General features: G+C 36.7%; 1 pseudogene; it reads right to left on the minus strand.

The window, feature by feature from the left end:
• Positions 1-335: 335 nt before the first annotated feature.
• Positions 336-16,788, minus strand: LOC143563023 (omega-6 fatty acid desaturase, endoplasmic reticulum pseudogene; annotated as a pseudogene).
• Between the last annotated feature and the right edge of the window lie 989 nt (positions 16,789-17,777).

Raw genomic sequence — 17,777 nt, forward strand, 5'->3', positions numbered from 1 at the left:
TTGGTCAAGACTTTCTAAACAAAATAATCTTTGAAATTTCACGCGGGTATGTGTTTATCTACGTGATTTCACCAATGCATATCACCTCGTTTTGAATTTAGCATGCATCTATGTCGCCAACGATAAGATCAACAATTTGTTTCAGATGAACAAATTGACATTATCATTACTTACATGACAATATGAATCTCTAACTTTGAATAACACTTTGGTATATCGGCTATGCGTTTATCAACACATTTCACCGATGCATACCTTAGTTGGATATGATTCTCCAACTTTAAATAGCATTTTGGGATTTCGGTACACGTTTATCAACACGATTACACCAATATCTATTTTAGCATTTCAAATGCCACACGGTCATCAGTCTTTGAGAGTGTTGAGCTAAGCTTAAGCAATTTCAAAATCTTAGACAAATACCCCCAAAAGTCAAACCTTCGGACACCATTGAAAGCATAAAACTCCATATCTACTAAAGACCTAGGAGAACGTGACATGCCAACACACTGGATCGTCTCATCTAATGTGTAGCCTTCCATTTCTCGTCGCATGGAATCGATCTAAAAATCGAAAGAGACAAGAGGTCGTTCAAAAGGTATCATATTTTCAAGACCACCAATTCCAACAAACGTTCAAGAACCTATAGTGAGGTGGCTTTGGAAGAGGACGTATCCGAATGTTATACATAATGTGGTGAAGAGAGGATTTTGTGTAAGGCCCTAATCCCGGTGCCTCACTTTGGATGTTGGAGTTTCTCATAAACACAGTTTTAAATATCAGAGTTAATTAAAAATTTTCGCAGAATAATAAACTTCAAACATATATTACAAAATCATTCATATCTTTCCAAATTAAACATCTTCTGTCTTTCAAAAATAAAACATCAATCATAATAACATCATAAGTCTTCGGATGCCAGCTTCTTATTCTTCTGCCATGTGCCCTCCTCAAGCTAGCTGTCTCATCCTACTCACCTGCGTGAATACTAATAGTCAGCTACGCTGAGTGAGTTCTAGTTAACTAGGAAACATACATTCATACACATACTTTCATATACACATTCGAAGATACATATCAAATACTTTACCTCTTATTTTCCTTTCTTACATTCATACATTCATTCATATATTCATTCATACACTCATACATACATTCTCTCATACCTTCATACTTTCAGTCTACTTTCATACTATCTTTTCTGTCTCAGATATTATTAGGGTCTGGTCCCTTCTATCTCAGATATTATTAGGGTCTGGTCCCTTCTATCTCAGATATTATTAGGGTCTGGTCCTTTCTGTCTCGGGTATTATTACGGTCTGGTCCCTTCTGTCTCAGATATTATTAGGGTCTGATCCCTTCTTTCTATACAATCTTACATACTTTTCTATGCATACACATTCCGTACATACTTTCCCTTACATACTCATTCCATACATATTACACATTACTCCCCTGATAATACGTGCAATATCCGAAGATCGTTCACCTACCGACAAGCATGCATTCATTACATCAATAAATATAACTATCACATCCATCATTATGACTAAACTTACCACTTAAGGTAAGTGTATTAACATTCACATTAAGTATGCACACAGCCCCAAAAACATTAAAAGGAAGTGGGGCTAGAAACCCACCTGAAATCGGTTCCTATCTGAGTTAATGGTAACTCCTTTCTTTAACTGTTCACAGCTAACTGTTAAAAAAGTATAGTATTAATCAACTACTCCTAATTGCATCATCTAATCGAATCACCATTCTAATCGAATCACCATTATGATTAGTTCATCATTCTAATCGAATTTCCTTTCTAATTGAACGGATGATTTCTAATTGAATGTCCTGTTTCTAATTGAATGTCCTGTTTCTATCGAATGTCTTGTTTCTAATCGAATGGTCAATTTCTAATCGAATGGTCATTAGATTCGATTACCTTTAACATTCAATTCGATTACTTTTCCTCAGGGTTCGATTATAACACCCATTCTTTTTACATCTTCCATTCGATCACTTTTCTATTCGAATACTTTCTAATTCGATTAGATTACTTCCTTCAAATTCGATTCGATTAGTTGCTGAATCTGGTCCTTTAATGACCTGATTCATACTGTTTCCTTTCCTCAGTATTCGATTATAACACCCATTCTTTTACATCTTCCATTCGATCACTTCTCTATTCGAATACTTTCTTATTCGATTAGATTACTTCCTTCACATTCGATTCGATTACTTGCTGAATCAGGTCCTTTAATGACCTGATTCATACTGTTTCCTTTCTTTCCTCTTCCCATTCGAACACTTCTCCATTCGAATACCTTCCATTCAATAAAACCCTTCTCATTTGATTACCCCTCATCATTCGATTACCACTGTAGCTTTTTATTATTATTATTATTATTTCTGCTTTTATTTTCATCTATTATCATATTTTAGTATTATATCACCTTGTAAACATTTCCATTTCTATCCTTGACTAAGATCTAGCTCGTTTAGCAATAAAGTTAAAACCTTTATTGATTTCAAACCTGTTTAAGCTATATCCAGGGTTACTAAGTAAACTAACGAGTTCATTTGTCCATATTTAAATGTCAATTTACATTTTTATGGTATACAAATACCCAATTTTTCTTAGTATCAAATCTTAGGGCAACCCATTCTTAAGAACACAATATTTATATATATAAAACGTACCTTTTTGACAAATTAGGCTACGGGGTAGCTTCCTTATAACTATGGACGTTTACTTGTTTGTATAATCAAGGATCTAACACAATCTAGGCTTTGTTTTGGTTTTGGACCTTGATCTGTATGATTAAGGAGTGTTTGTGTGTGTTTTTGAGTGTGTAGGGACGCTAGAGGATAAGGAAGAGAGATTTTAGGGTTTTAGGGAGGTTTATATACCCTTACTCCCATGGACCTAAGGCCCATCATCATCCCTTATTCCATTCTTTTATTAATCAAGCCCACACTCTATTATTTTATTTAACTTAATTAAATATTAACACACCTTCAAATAAACATAATCCTTTTTATTTATTAATATCAAAAGTAGGATGTTACATTTTGCAGGAGGAAAGTTTGGAGAATATTGAAAGTGGCTAGGTAAATTGGAAGAGTAAGTTAGCAAGTTATAATTTGCAAAGTGATCAATTTTCTATTTATTGATATGATTTTGTTATGGCTGCACCTAACTCATTAATCAATATTAATTCTTATTAGTTGGCAGATGGACCACCTAACTTATTAAAATCCATTTACTATAAGTGTGTTTCTCTTCCCATTTTAAATTACAACTATAAATACATATATTTCAACTTATAAATGTGCGCACTTTTTTAAAACTTATAAGATAGTTTACATTATAACCGGTGTAAATTAATATTAACCGTAATTTTTATTATTAAAAAAAAGGGGGTCTAGTATTTATAACGGTTTAGTAATATTACTGTTATTATATGCAAAACGTTTTAAGTTTTTAGAACGGGTATTTGTAGAAATGTAACAAGTAAGGAATATATTGACGGAATTTAATGTGAAGATGTTAACCATTTTAAAACAATGTTTAAAACCCGTTGTTAAAGGTTATGCCTATAAAACAACGCTAGTTTCCGTCTTATTTATAATTGGTTGGGTTACTGTTTAATATAAAACGATGCTCTGTTTATATTCAATGGTTGGACCTCATACCATCGTAAATCAGTTTTTAGACTGGTGTTATTAGACGTTTTTATAGTAATGAAACCATTTTCGACCATGTATCCCACCAAACATTTATCGGTACGTTTCATTACTTTCTTACATTTTCACCCATTAAATTGTTGTTGGCATGATAATTGAAGTGGGTATGAAAAGAAAATTTCGGTAGTGACTATTCAACTAATAAGAAGTTTTGTTTCCAGAATGTTTAGAACATACAACAATATCACCTAATATATTAATACAATAGGGGAAAATTGTCACACCACGACTTAGGGCTTTGGCATGTGAACACAAGTTGGTACCTGTTTTGTAAAAATATTAGAGTTGCGGCTATTTTAGAGGAAGTCTTCGTTTTATAATAAAATGTTATTAATATATTTGGAAAAGCTTCTTGGATATTATATATCCGAGTGTTTGATTTATATACCTCGTTAATGTTGTTTGCAATATTTTGATAATTAAAAACAGAGCCAACTCTACCTTGCGAGCATCTATCTCCATGAATGACTATAATTCCCTACTAAATGTGCTAATCTGTCTCCCTGAAATGTGGGGGGGGGGGGAATACGTCAACGATATAATGGTGAACCGTTGACTCAAAAAACATTTAATAAATATGTTGACTAACAAGATAATTTTCCTGAAAAATCTCAGCAGAGAAGTTTCTTATTTCAGGGATTTGTACCACTTTCCATACACACACAATTTCGGTTCTCCGGGAACTGATACCCATTAAAAACTTTTATTATGATTTTTAGTTTGCGGCCACGTAGCCTTGATGATTTACTGGACAGATTATGTTTGGATCCAGACTGTAACATCCTGCTTTCGATGATAATAATAATAAAATAAATTTCGTTTATATAATAATGCATTATTATCTTGTTTAGATAAATGAAATATTTGAGTGTGGGCCTGGGCATTGAAAGATGTAATAAGGGATGGTGATGGGCCACCCCATACACCTCCTTAAACCCTAAAACCCCCATTCTTATCCTTAGCCTCCATACACTCTCAAAAACACACACAAACACCCCCATTTATCCCGGACCAAGATCCGAAGAAAAAGACCCAAGCCATTTGATGTTAGGGCATCTTGACGGGCTAGACATACACCAATATTAGATCATGTTCGTGAAACCGATTCATTTAAGGTATGTTTCATAACGAAAACTTGTTCGTTTATGCCCGGCTCGTTTAGTATTCTTAGATCTATATATAAATGGTAAAACACGAATCAAATGCAGCGATCCTCATTGAAATTCGTTAACATCTGTTACGTTAATTAATCGAATAAAGAACCGGTTTCATTTATCAATCAAACGCACCATTTAAATGCGATGTTGGGATGCTTGGGGTTTGTAGGCGTTGGGTATACGAGTTGAATGATACCAAATTCGTGTTACTTCATCGACATTTGAAGGTATATTGCAGATCTGGTGTCGGTTGACATATTTCTATTCTTGACGATTTTGACTTTGACAATTTGAGTCAACAAATGGATTATTACTGATGTTCACTCGCTATGTGAAGCGAATCATTGGTCATTCGTTAAACCGTCGTAAAGAATAAGACATTGAGGCAACAAATGAACCTCTTATTCGTCTCATTGAAGTCACCAATGGTATACTCATTCGTTACTCATCCATTCGTCATGATAAGACAACGAATCAAGTCATTCGTCATAAGATACACTCGTATGCTCTTGTCACGAATGAGCCTCTCATTTGTCATATAGAAAGCATGAATGGCCTTAGTCATTCGTTATGCACTCATTCATCTTAGATCAAGCCATTCGTTATAACGAATGGAATCATTCGTCATAACGAATGGGGTAGCATATGATGTAAAGCATTTAATAAAAAATTGGTTTAGATGAAATTTTAGTAAATGGCCTTTAATGGAAATAAAAGTTTTCCAAGCTGACTTCGTAGGGACTATGTCCCTTGGACACCATCCAGGGGCTCTGCCCCTTGGACCCTGCTAGGGCTGCTACCCCGAGACCCCGCTACAAGGGGCGCTGCCCCCGGAACCCCGTTCGTTGAGGGTTATATTAAAGTAGAAAAAATATATGGGTAGTGATATTTAATTGATACGTGTAATTTTTATACAATTAGCCGCTTCCAGTTAAAGAAAGGAGTTATCATTAACTCTGAAAGGAATTAAGTTCAAGTGATTTCCTAGCCCAACTTCCTTGTTATGTTTTCGGGGCTGTGTGCATACTCAATGTGAATGTTAATACACTTACCTTAAGTGGTAAGTGTATGTCATAATGATTGATGTGATAGTTATATTATATTGATGTTATGAATGAATTCTTGTCGGTGCGTGATCGATCTTCAGGTATTGCACGTATCGTCAGGGAAGGAAATGTGTAGTATGCCTAGCATTTTATATGAATTTATGAAAGTATGTAATGGAATGTTTATGTAAAAGAAAGGTGTGGTATGGATGCACAGAATAAAGGGACCAGCCCCTAATAATATTTGTGAGGATAGGGACCAGACCCTAATTATATCTGTGAGGATAGGGACCATATCTAATAATATTTGTGATGATAGTGAGCAAACTCTAATAATATCTGTGAGGATAGGGACCAGACCTTAATAATATCTGTGAGGATAGGGACTAGGCCCTTATAATATCTGTGATGTTAGGGACCAGACCTTACAATATTTGTGAAGTTATAAGGCAGAAGGCTCTTTAAAATGTAACGTTAGTTATGTATGTATCATGTAAGTAAAGAAAATATTAAAGAAAGTATGAAAGAAAGAATGAAAGTATGTATAAAGAAAGGTAGCAGGTTTAGAATGTGATATGTGTCTTTGGATACGTATTTATAAGTAAGTATGTGTACGTAATGTATGTTGCCTGATTAACTAGAACTCACTTAGCGTAGCTGACTTTTAGTATGCACGTAGGTGAATGGGTTGAGGAAACTCGCTTGAATAAGGACACGTGGCATTGGACTGAAGACACTGACATCTTGAGGAAAATTTATGATGTTATTATGATTTATGTTTTATTTTGAAAGACAAAAGATGTTTAATTTGGAAAGATTTAGAACTTTGATATTTTAAACTGTGTTTATGAGTAAATCCAACGCCAATGTAGGACACCGGGACCGTGGGCTACCATAGACACAAGTCTTGTATTTAATAGGGATTACGTAATCCATTAAATCTTTATGTTAGAGATCAAGTAATCTCATATAAATATTTGACAGACTTTGTTAAGATAAACATCCCATTATCTTGACTGATTTTAAAAGGTTTAACGTATTCACCTGTGAGTGTCTGTTCTGAATGATGTGATGATCTCGTTTGAAAACCTTTATGAATGATTGATGATTTAACCTATAAAAAAATAGGTTTATAAATACCTGGATCATCTCTTGAACCAGCTACAGACCTTTAGTCTAGTTTTGAGAGCTTTAAACCTTTATTGATCATTTGTTTGAATAAAATACTTTGGATCAGAATTCTTTCTCTTTAATTGCCAATCATGTCCTGGGTTTTTTCTTCATGAAGAAACATCTATGATAGGTTTCTTCTACAAGAAGAAATGGCATTGGTCTATAATCTTTGTTTACAAATTCTTATGTTTCATACTCATGAAGAAACACTATTTTGACTATACCCTTTGTACGTAAACTTTTATGTTTCTTAATCATAAATAAACATTTCAATTATACCATTTGTATGTAAAATATTATGATTCTTAATCATGAAGAAACTATATTTTAGCTATAACCTTTGTATATAATTTTGTATTTCTTAATCATAAAGAAATATCATTTTTATTATTACCTTTTAATTTGATCAAGGTTTAGGCTATACCCCCGACTAGGGTCCAAGCCATGTAATAATAATAATAATAATAATAATAATAATAATAATAATAATAATAATAATAATAATAATAAATTTTTAGAAGAACCCCTACCTCACACGGGTTTTCGGAGTTATACGCCAAAGACTAATAGAGCAACATTTTTACTCTCTATCGCGTACTAGCGTTTAAACCGTCGGAACTTTGGAGCTTGGCACGTACTATGAGATTGACATGCTTCCCGAGGTAATGTGAGAGAGAGAGAGAGAGAGAGAGAGAGATTTGTGTGAGTTTGGAGTGTGCCGTGAACCGCTTTATATAGGATGATTTCTCAGCCCATCGCGTACGCGATGGCCTCTTTAAATCAGTTATCGCGTATCGCGATGACTCAGCATATTCAGATGATGCCACGTGTCGCCACGTTGTATACATGCGTCAACGGTAATTTAACCTAGTAATCGCGTATCGCGATGACCTAAGGTTTAAGGTCGCCGCGTATCACGACACCGCCCTTTCTGGGATTTGGTGAGACATCCATCGCGTAACGCACTGGCTCCTTGGTTATTCTCGTCGCGTATCGCGATGGGTTAGTATCAGAATTTTTATTTTTAATCCATTTACTTTAATAACTTGTCATGTTCAAAGTGCGTCATCAAAGCGCCACATTGCGCCCATTGCCCATCGCCCGAGCCCGTGCGCTTGCGCGTCGGGTGCTTCGCACCCTCTGCTAGGACCACTGGATGAATGTTAAGCATAATAGAATATTACTATGTAAATTCTTCTTCTTATAAAGAGCTTCCAAATCTTGCTTACTTTCCATGTGAGATGAGTTTTATCTTTTTTATTTATACCCATGTGGAATTCTTCCACTTTCTTCCATCTTTCCATGTGGGATGCTTTTTCTCATTTTCTTAATATTACATGGACATCTTTATGGAATATTTTTATTTCCTTATTTTCTTAACATGAAATGTTTTAATTTCTTTATTTAAATTTCCCATTACTTATTTGTAGAATTGTAACATCAGGGAAGTTTCGGACAAAAAGTGCCAAGTGTCAAAGAAAAGGGATCAAAAATGACAAGTACTCAAGTTCAAGGAGTAAAATAAAAATTTGTCTTCTAGGCCAATCGCGATACGCGACGGCTTTAAGGCCAAAGTCATCGCGTATCACGATGACACCCTCTGAGAGACGGGCACGTGTCCCGCCACATGGCACAAAGTTCACCACGTGGCACCGCTAGTGGTGACTGTACATGCTTACGTCGCGATACGCGACGGGAAGATCAAAGGGCCACCGCGTATCGCGATGGGCCGAGAGATCAGCCTATAAATTACGGGCTTGAACCCTCATTTCTGCACACCATCCTCTCACAGCTTCTCTCTCTCTCTCTCTCTCTCGGAATGCTTAAAGTGCTATGATATCTAATGGCTCAGATCATTTTTTTAATATAAAAATATGTAATGGTGGTTTAACATAAACAAGTTAGCTTTTGTATATACAAGTAATACTTTAAACATGTATTTTTAAATCCGTCTTTTGACTTGTAAATAATATTTTAATCCACATAAAATAACTCTCTCTTTAAACGCATAACTCTGATTTATTTACAAATGTTGTACCAACATATGTGTCATACGCCTAGGCCGTGGTCTGGGGTGTGACAAGAATGTTTTGATCCCTCAACTTTACTAAGTTTTGAAATTTGGGTTGAAATTTTGGGGATGTTACAAAAATTCCCAAAATGCTCTTTTTTAAGTGGATGTTCCCAAAATGATCCACTAAAAATCAAAATTCCCAAATTAACCCATCCAAATCCATCTCCCACGTGAGATTGGGAACACCGCAGCGAGATTTCATTTTGACACTTGTCATTTGTCACACCCAGACCAAAGGCGGCGGAACATGCCGAGGTGTAACGATTGCCCATAAGCACATGACACTATTAAAGAGACAATATTTAATAAACTCATTTCATTTCACAACATCGAAAATGTCACATAACAATATTCATAACAAAATATAACAAAATGTAGCAAATCAAATATTGTTCATTTTTGCTAATATCCTAAAGGTATTTTTTAACGTTTTCTTCAAGCATCCAAATCAACCAAGATGTAAACCTGTAACATTTCATAAAATAAAGTTTGTCAACACAAAGGTTGGTGAGCAATTCATAAGTTTAAACATGTAGTTATATAGTAATAAAGATCCACAAAACTAGTATACGAAACCATAAATAATAGCCATAATTTGGATAAAATCGCTAATAGAATTACGTTAGCGACACCTGCCATAAGAGAATACCAGATGGTTCAGGATTTAATAGAATATCGTTAATTGCATTACGTTAACGACACCGTGCTATAAGAGAATACCAGATAGTTCACGGATTTATAGACTTCCACCATCCAAAAGCGATAAACACATAGGCATATAAGCATAGAACACCAAATCGAGCAATTATTCAAGTGAAGTATACAACAACGTTTGTGGTTTAAGACCCAAGTATAAATGTAAGTCCCCGCGAGGCGTCGCCGATCGATACGAGATCCGCACGAGGTCTAGGAGTGCGGAATCCTCCTAGGCTCGTTTAATGGTGTAGAAGACGAAGAACACGATTACACACAAACAAACACACGAATGGGATAAACACATCTACAGATCTTTTATATAATAACCAACCACGTTAAGTACCGAACATAAACAGAAACACGGCCGACCCGAGGTGAGCTCTACCTCGGGCCGTCCCACACGACTCTCCCTCTCGGTTTCTCTCTAGACAAATGAACTGTAACACAAAACTTTCTAACTTTCTGGACTCACAAACCTAACCAAGACATATATATATATATATATATAAACAACTTCACGGGCTTGGGCCTGTAGGCGAAGTTGTTACAACTTCGCCTATGGCGAAGTTGTTCTAACTTCGCCTATGGCGAAGTTGTCCTAACTTCGTACATCGTATCCACTGATCAGAATTGCATAGCGACGGTCACAAAATGCACCAACAGACTCCCCTTTGACCGTTGCTCTCAATTCTAACAAACATAAAAGATTATCTGTTACAAACCATGCACTAACAGACTCCCTCTTAACTGATGATCTTCTGTTTGCTCTTCAACCAGCCGTGCCTGAAACTGTCTTGTAGCTTCACAAATCTACCAATCACCCAGCGTCTTCCATATCAGATCTCCCCTTCAGTGTAAGCTTCTCCGACTATATAGATTGAGGTCTTTGAAGTGCATGCATCCCCGTGCCTAATTGATCATCTCAACCAATCACGTGAGTCCTTCTGACTTCACAACACGTGAAGTTGGGCTCCCTCCACAACTTCACCAACACGTCGGCATACGATAAGGTTTAATCTTCGACTACTCAACATCAAGTGATCAATTTCATCACAAAACCACCTTGACATAATCTAACACACATGACCATTAATTAATCCGAAGCATCTTCAATCACCAGGGATAACGATCAAGAACATAAACACTTTAATTCCCGATTAAATCCAACTTGTTCCAGAATTTTCACTTTAATAAATAAGCATCACGTTTCAGGATCCAATTCTCGAACGCCTTGAAAATAACATAAATAATATGCTCTGACCGCAATCCAGTAATGACGAAAACCTTCAGTTCAATTTGACTTTCTTCAGTTGGTCAACCTCGAACAACAACAATTTCATTGCCCACAAACAGCCAAATATGTGTCAATATCCAGTTTCAATCAATATCCCATTCACAACCTCAACTCCATATCCAGAGTTGACACGTATTTGTTCACACGTAAGACCAAGAGATAACAAGTTTCACTCATTGACGGAACAACGTCTTCGGTCTCACAATAATCGTGCACACCTGGCCATACAGACGAAAACTCTTTTTTTTTTTTTTTTTTTTTTTTTTAACTTCGCCTAAAGTCAACTTCGCCTAAAAGTCAACTTCGCCCCTCCTTAACTTCGCCTGTCCAAAACTTCGCCTGACAGATAACTTCGCCTGAGATAAGCGAACTTGTGAGGTAGGCGAAGTTGTGAATAACTTCGCTTAACCTTATATCTTCGCGTAAACCCTAAAATTTAAGCGACAACTTCGCCTGAACCCAATAACTTCGCCTGCGGCGCTGATCGGCCAGAAACGATCAAAAACGTGCCAGAAACACCAAAACGCATATCTCGAACCATAGCATAAGAGCCTAAGGCTCTGATACCACTTGTAAGTCCCCGCGAGGCGTCGCCGATCGATACGAGATCCGCACGAGGTCTAGGAGTGCGGAATCCTCCTAGGCTCGTTTAATGGTGTAGTTTACGAAGAACACGATTACACACAAACAAACACACGAACAAACACATGAATGGGATAAACACATCTGCAGATCTTTATATAATAACCAACCACGTTACGTACCGAACATAAACAGAAACACGGCCGACCCGAGGTGAGCTCTACCTCGGGCCGTCCCACACGACTCTTCCTCTCGGTTTCTCTCTAGACAAATGAACTATAACACAAAACTTTCTAACTTTCTGGACTCACAAACCTAACCAAGACACACATATATATATAAACAACTTCACGGGCTTGGGCCTGTAGGCGAAGTTGTTACAACTTCGCCTAAGCCGAAGTTGTTCTAACTTCGCCTATGGCAGAAGTTGTTACAACTTCGCCATAGGCGAAGTTGTTCTAGGCGTAGTTGTCCTAATTTCGTACATCGTATCCGCTTATCAGAATTGCATAGCGACGGTCACAAAATGCACCAACAATAAAACATTTAGTTTAGATAAGATGAAATGTCACCCCCAAAATAAAAGATAGAAAATGGGGTATGAAAGTAGTCACATTCAAGTAATAAACTTGAAAGATTGATTATTTGGAGATTTGCCGGAACGACGAGTTTAACGAACAAGGCCTAAAAGAAAAGAAGTTTCGGGTTTAGAAAGGTTGCCTTAAAAATATTTAAATGAAATAATTGTTGCAAAAAGTAAACAATTAAAAGTTCAAGGTTTAAAATGTAACTATTTAAGAATTTATAATAATAACCCTTTAAAAAATGCAAGTTTGCTCGAAACCGGGTTAAAGTATCTAACCTTAATATTTACTCAACCAATGTTAAGTAATAAGGTGGGAAAAATGCTAAAATGCAAGTTCCATTGGGACAAATATACTAAAACAGGTTTTTAACGAGTGTTCGGGTTGTCGGTTCGGGTCTTGACAAATGGTCAAACCCAAAGTCAACTTTCCAAAATATTAATTATTATGAGATTACTCATTAAAACATAATAACACTTAACCAAGTATGTAGATCTATTGTTTTAGAACTAACAACGTACGTTAAGCGAGTGTTCGGTTTTTTCGGTCCAACTATGTTATGAGACCAAGTTGGATCCAACATTTCCAAGTACTTAAGAAAATGATTAAAATCAGTTTGTAAACTATTTTTAAAGAAATATACAAATATTTATAGCTAAAAACACACTTGTGTGTCTTAAGCGAGTAAAATTGGATCGGTTCGGTTTCCATCTCACAACAAGTTCATAGAAGGATTCTACATTCCCATATATCATAGATCTTGTATAAAAATGTACAAATGAAAATGGTTAAGTTCTACAACTAAAAAGGTCAACAACAAGTCTTTTTAACAAAAGTTCAGTTTGGTTCGGTTTCCATCTCACAATGAGTTCATAGACGGATTCCACATACCCAAGACTTGTAAATGTGACTAACAAACTAAAATGAGCAGAAGTTAGGCATAAATGATATGTATAATAAGTTATGTGTGTGTATGTATATATCAAGAACACGAAGTCCTTCAGGAAGCCTTGCCTTATGACATTCGAAACTTAACCAACCGGAGTCGGTGAAGTAACAAATAAAGGAAACAAGGGGTGTGTATTATATATATGTTGTACCACCATATACAAGAGTTAGTAATGTTAGATGAACAAGTTAGAATTAAAGAGAAAACTCAGTTTGACTTTCAGAGGTCAAACCTTCAAGAACACAATAAAAATAACCTTAAAATCTTTGAATTTGAGAGAGAATTTGGAGTTGTAGCAGAGATTAATGGATGGAAAGGGTGGTGTATATATATGGTAAGTTGAAATGGTCAAGCATAAAGGGTCTTGCATGAAAATGGGGTGTTTCGGTCACATGTTTACATAAAAATAAGCAAAAACAGGCTGATGTGCAGGTGTGCCTTCGCGCCCCGCGACCAGATTGTAGTCCCCCGTCGCGCCCAGCGAAGGGGTTATTTCCTGATTTTTCAAAAATGGCAGTTTTGGTCCACGTAGTTCGTTTTAAGTGATTTTTAAGCGTTTTAAAGACCGAAATGAATGTTTTCAAGACCCAACAAGTATAAAACAATATTGTAACATAAAATCCATCATTTTTATTATATCAAAGGTTTCGGTTTACAAAACGGGTCGGTTTACATCAATAAAGTTTACAAGACGAATACGATTCGAGACCCGAAATTGACGAATGTCACATCATTGGTCTCACCTGCCACGTGATATTACAAAGCAATCAACTGACGCATTATATTTCACCTGAAAATTACCTTGATGAAAACAATCATGTACGTGATTTCTGGTGTGGTTTCTATCTTGGTTGTGAGTTTTCAAAAAATTGGTTTTTGGTGTTTCTTTGAAATTCATATCCAAAGATGAATTTCATCTTCACCACCTTCATCTTCTTCATCTTCATATTCATCATCTTCCCGGCCACCGACACCGCCACCACCATCCACCCGCCGACAAAAACCAACCACTTCACCCGCCGGAAAAAACTATTTTTGTCGGCGGTGGAGTGGTGGTGGTGCCGGTGGCCCGAAAGATGATGAAGGTTGTTAGGGCACAGATTTTTGTGCTAAGGATATTCTATCCTTAAGTGACTTTTGGATCAGTTATCCTTAAGATATGTTCCATGTTACACAGGATCAAGGGTCCTCAATACTTATTGTTCACTAATGGTTGTATTCTTTGTATGGTGTTATATTTGACAGGTATAACGGCCACGAGACCTGGTCTACCTATTAGTTCGCAGTCCATGGGGAGTGGCACGTGGTTAAAGAGGTGCAACGTATCTATGGGAAGAGTGGAGAATTTTTAAGATAGTTAGTTAGCATCTTTTTTGTATTTATAACGAGCTATGATCGTTTTAGGTTACACACAACTTACACATCCCACTTCGCAGAGTTTATTCCAGCTGCTATCACCAACACTTAGCTTTATTTGTACTCACCGGTCTTAAGCTCCATCATTGTAACACTTATTTTTTATTAATAAAGTGGTAATAGACGATTTGTCATCACCAGGGGTTTTTGTGTCGGCAATCATCATTTGATCAAGGGATTTTACTCGCAACAAATCACAGTGTTCATCCTTATTTCGTTCATATATTCATCAATATTATACAAGCACTTTACCTCACAAATTCATATTTGGTTACATTATCCTTAAACCGATTTTTGACCAAAACCAAAGTCATTATGATGAAGATGAAGAAGATGAAAGTGATGAAGATGAAATTTATCTTTGGAAATGAATTTCAAAAACTTCAAAAACCACTTTTTTGAAAACTGACGTCCGAGATAGAAACCACATCAAATATCACGCACAAGATTGTTTTCTACAAGGTACTTTTAAGGTGAAATATAACGTGTCAAACAGATTTTCTTTGTAATATCACGTTGTAGGTGAGAACAATGACAAGTGTCAGAATATGATTGGTGGATGAAATCCCGCAGCGGTTATCCCAATCTCATGTGGGAAACGAATTTGGATGGGTTATTTTGGGAATTTTGATTTTTAGTTGATCATTTTGGGAACTTCTCTCTTAATATGAGTATGATTCTTTTATATAAAAATAAAAAAAAAGTTACGTTATTGTGTTTTTTTGCTTACCATTATGACTTTTTTCGACATTGTGTCTTTCTGTTTGTTATTGTATTCTTTCGCTATTAAGTCTTTCAACTCATCATTATGTTTTCTTGATACTAATAACACCGTTGGGTAATAATAATATGTAAATATAATGAAAAATACCAAACAAATAATCTAATACATAAAACACAATGATGAATACATTTTAAACGATAACCTTAAACGCAAAACACAGTAATGAATACATACAACACAATGACCTGAAACATAAGCCAAAATGATATAAATGCATATAACACAATGACCTGAAACGTAAAACACAATAGAAACTACATATTACACAATGATTTGAACGTAATACACAATCAACTAATACTATTTTCCCAAATTAAGTGAATGTTGAGCACAATGAATAAAACACAATGATAAGCAGAAATACGAGCACAAAAACACAATTACGTACTATTTGTTTTAATATTTATCTTTAATATGAGTACCAATTGAAAAACACAATGACCAAAATCTATAACACAATGCATAGAAAACGCAATGAAAAAACACAATGGACAACCAAACAACACAACATAAAAAACCAACTATTTTTTTTTGTTGTTGTATAACAATATGATATTCACCCATTGCGTGCCCATGATTGTCGCAGCGCGGTACACTGCGTAACAAGTGCCAATAATTCCAAGGTCCGTGAGGAAAATTTGAAAGCGCTCGCTGTCGTTAAAGATAGGACTAAACGGGTAAAAGTGACTCTCGATACCCTTTTCGTACTTTCTACCATAAAAATTGAATATGAAATACAAAGGATAGCCAACAACAATCTTGGCCACACATACGAAAAATGCACCGATCGGGTTGTTGAGGACTTCGGTGAAAAACTTATCGGACTTTCGTTTGGGGATCCAAACCTCATCATATTCAATGGAGTTGGTGTTTGAATGGTGGGTACGATGGCTGTATTTGAATCCGAAATAAGGAGTGAGGATCAGCGAGTGTAGGATGAACCCAACGGTGTCATTGACCCATGTATAGTCGCTAAACGCTTCATGGCCGCAATCGTGGCCAATGAGCCACAAACCCATAAGATAAGCACCTTGTAGATACCGGTAAATAGGCCATGCTACATATGCTAAGGGTTTAGGAAGCACAGGAATGAAAGTATCTACTAGATAGTGTAAGGCAGCGACAATGATTAAATCACGAAAAAGGGCTGCGAAGGAGGATACGAGTGAACGCTTGAAACAATGTGGTGGTATTGCTTTTTTTAGATCGCTAAGCTCAAATGGAGGTTTTGCGACTGGTACACGTTCGTGTTCGGCAATAGAAGCATTCATCCGTCCACCACCACCCATGTCGGTAAACCTAAAGAAAATATATTAATGTCGGTTTACTTTCATAGAAAATTTTACGTACATGTTTAATAGCTATAAAATATAAATATATGCATAGAATAAATGATATTAAAGGATGACCGTTTGGGTGCACACCTTTGAGGAGACTTTTAACTTGTGGTTTCTGTGGTGTGAGGATACTACACAAAGTTGCATATTTATACTGAAGTTATGGTAGATATCCTTGTCCTTGCTATATATTATTATAAGGGGGTGTTTGGTAGAGGGATTTGATTGGGGAGAAATGGAATTAGAAATATTTCTTTTGTTTGTTTTCCACTTTTCATTTCTATTTCTCTTGCTATTTCTCTAAAACTAGAGAATTCCATTTCTCTTTAAAACAAAGAGAAATCCATTTCTCAGCAGCCTCCTCATAGCATGTCACCACCTCGTCTCCGGCCACCACCCCGTCTCCGGCCACCAACCAGTCTCCGGCCGCCACCTCGTCTCCAAGTCTGCAACCACCACCCCGTCTCCGCCGTTCGCAATGGTGAACACAGAGATGGTAACCGGTTGTAGGTTGCAGGTGGTACGAGTGAACGGAGATTAGGATTTCAAGTGGTGGTTCGTGGTAGGTTAGGGTTTTCAGATGGTCGGGTGATTGTGGTCGCAGGTGGGTGACAGTGGTGGTGGAAATCGGCGGTGGTCGCAGGTGGCTTCTGATTATCATCATCATCATCGCCACCACAACCACCACCACAAAATCTCCAAAGAGGCAGTGATGACAGATCTGAGCCTCCTTTTTCTATATCTTATGTTCCAAAAATTTGAATCTTTTTAATTTCTTGTGTACTGTGGTTGAAGATGGGGATTTGGTGGCGGCAGCCGGTGGTGGTGGGCTGTGGTTGAAGAAAGGGCTGTGGTGGTGGTGCTGGTGGTGTGGGGCTGTGGTGGTGGGGCTGGTGGTGGTGGTGGGGCTGTGGTGGTGGGGCTGCGGTGGTGAGTGGTGT

This window comes from Bidens hawaiensis, unplaced genomic scaffold (genome assembly GCF_021521415.1).
Source record: "Bidens hawaiensis isolate Kalapana, Puna unplaced genomic scaffold, B.hawaiensis_p1.1 tig00001179_1, whole genome shotgun sequence".
NCBI classification, from domain to species: Eukaryota; Viridiplantae; Streptophyta; class Magnoliopsida; order Asterales; family Asteraceae; genus Bidens; species Bidens hawaiensis.